The sequence below is a fragment of the Brassica oleracea genome, chromosome C7 (genome assembly GCF_000695525.1).
Source record: "Brassica oleracea var. oleracea cultivar TO1000 chromosome C7, BOL, whole genome shotgun sequence".
In the NCBI taxonomy this organism is placed as follows: Eukaryota; Viridiplantae; Streptophyta; class Magnoliopsida; order Brassicales; family Brassicaceae; genus Brassica; species Brassica oleracea.
In genome coordinates, this window is record NC_027754.1 from 14,328,156 (window position 1) to 14,330,640 (window position 2,485).

Consider the following 2,485-nt stretch of genomic DNA (forward strand, 5'->3'; position numbering starts at 1 on the left):
TTCCCTCCACTTCTCTCTCTAGGTTGTTGTTGTAATATAGATAGTGATATGTCATCTGGGGGGAGGTTATCTCGCGAACAGAAAGGGAAAGAGGTCGCGACCGTATCTCGTCCTTTGAGAGACGCGGGCGAGGTTCCGCTCGAGGAGTTCGAACGGGTTCATCATGACGCAATGATGGACACCGGGAGCCTGGATCTGTCTCAAAGGATCCTGGTTTCCGAGTCTGCGCATTCATTCTGTCAAGAAGTAAGGGGAAACCAAGCCGAGCCGCAGGCTTGCGATAGAGACAGTTCTGGCGGTGCGAGAGACGGGGTCCTTCCTGCTTACTATATGCCGACGTGCTACTATCCTGGGGAGATCTTCGAAGAGCTGCCGGCGATAGCTCCCGAGTGTCTGAGCTCTCCGGATGTGAGCAGTCAGGCTTGGGAGAACGTTATGAAGACGCAATCGACTCCCAACAGCGTGAAGAGGCTTCTGAGGGAGCACCACGGATTTGGGTTGACTTTCTTGATTCCTTCGGCGAGCCAAAGGCCTTGGTCGCTGCCGGTTGGGTATCAATGCGTCTACGAGTCCTATTTTCGTGACGATATGAAGCTTTGGTTCCCAATTCCCCGACTAGTTACGGCATACACGAGGCACCGAGATGCAGCGATAAGTCAATTTTTGAATGGTTCGTGGCGTATTACAGTTGCTTTGATGGTTATGGCTGCTCGCCTGTCAATGATGATCAAGCAACTCTTCCAGAGGGAGGCGATCGTTCGGAGGGTGCAGAGCCGCCGACGAAGAAGAGAAAGAAGAAGAAGCGACTATCTTTGGAGGATAGCGTCACGGGTTGAGACAGCGGAATCGCTTCCCCCCCTGCTCCATCTGATCCGACTGACGGGCCCTCTCTCAACTTGGCCTTAGCGGATGAACCTCGAAGCGTCTCACCCGAGGTTCCGCTTCAGAAGAAAAGGTCGAAGAAAACCGGTGAGAAAGGGACGACCAAACCTCTGCTCCATCTGATCCGACTGACGGGCCCTCTCTTAACTTGGCCCTAGCGGATGAACCTAGGAATGTCTCACCCGAGGTTCCGCTTCAGAAGAAAAGGTCAAAGCAGACTGGTGAGCATGGAACGACCAAGCGCCAAGTTTCCCCCGTTGCTATTTCATCGAACCCTGGGACGTCGGTCCCTGGTCCATCGACTGGTGGTATTCCGGTTGTAAGGAAGACTTTGAGAGTCGAGTTTCTTGACCGTGTTTCGTTTGAGTATGACGGGCCAACTCCTCTCGTCTACGCTCCTCACAAATGCGCGGAATTGGTCAGCCAGATCAAGTGCGGCCCAAAGCCATTTCCGCCGGTCGCTGACCTGATCTTCAAGGATGAGTATGTCGACGCCGCTCGCACCAAGTTGTTGGTAAGATTTTGCTTCGGTTCTTTCATTCCTTCTACTACGTACTCGTTTCCTTTGTTAAATTCTTTGGTTTTCGTGTCTTGCAGTGTGACGGGGTTTCGAACTTCGTCATCGAGAAATATGACTCTGCGCAGAAGGAAGCGCTTGCTGAATCAGAGAAGCTGAAGAAAACGGTGGTGAGTAAGAGCAGACTCCTCCGTCGAAGGAAGGCGGAGTGGCAGGAGGAGTTCGAGAGGATGGCTGAGAAGAGGGATCGCGCAGTCGCTCGGAGGAAAGCTCAGAAGAAGAGAGCCGACGCAGCTGAAGAGGAGCTTTCCGTTGCTCGTTCTACCATCGAGGCTCTGGAGCTCCGGAAGGCCAATCTTATGGAGGAGATAGGAGCCAAGGCCGCGGTGCACAAGAAAGAACTGGACCGCCTTAGGGATTCGCGGATTTACGAGGTCACGAAGGAGAGGGTGACGGTCGAGACCGAGATGATTGCAAAGTCCAACAAGCATTTTGGGAATCTGCGCGAGTGGTGGACCCGTTGTTGACCTTTTGACACGGTGCGGTTACCCCAAAGTCAAGCGTTCAGGACTAAGAGCTGCCTCGAGGCTTTAAAGGCCGGCGGCCGCGACATCCCTCAAGAGACTATCGACATGTTCGCGGCTAGAGAAAAACAGTTCGAGGAGGAAGCTTTGAAGCTCGATCCCGGCGAGATCCCGGAGACTGACTTGATTCTTTCTCCACTTCGCCTCGAATCTCAGTTCGTCGATATGCGAGCTTTCGTGGGTCTCGACCCGCATGGGTCTAACGTACGCTTGATCGATCCAAGGAATGCCGGGGTTCTCCAAAGTCCCGCTGATCGTCCTGGAACCTCTGCTGCTCCCTCTCATTCCGTGGGAGATGACTCATCGAAGACTGACGCGACCGCTACTGACTCACGAGGCGTTGATGGGGGAGCGAAATCTGCTGGGAACCAGGACGGGAGCAACGTTCTTGAGATTTCTGATTCTTCCGTTTCTGATTCGGAGGATGGTCAGGGTCGTGAACCGGACAAAGCTGATGCCGGCGAGGAGGTCGACGAGGCGCGGAGGGGAGAGATAATCGAAG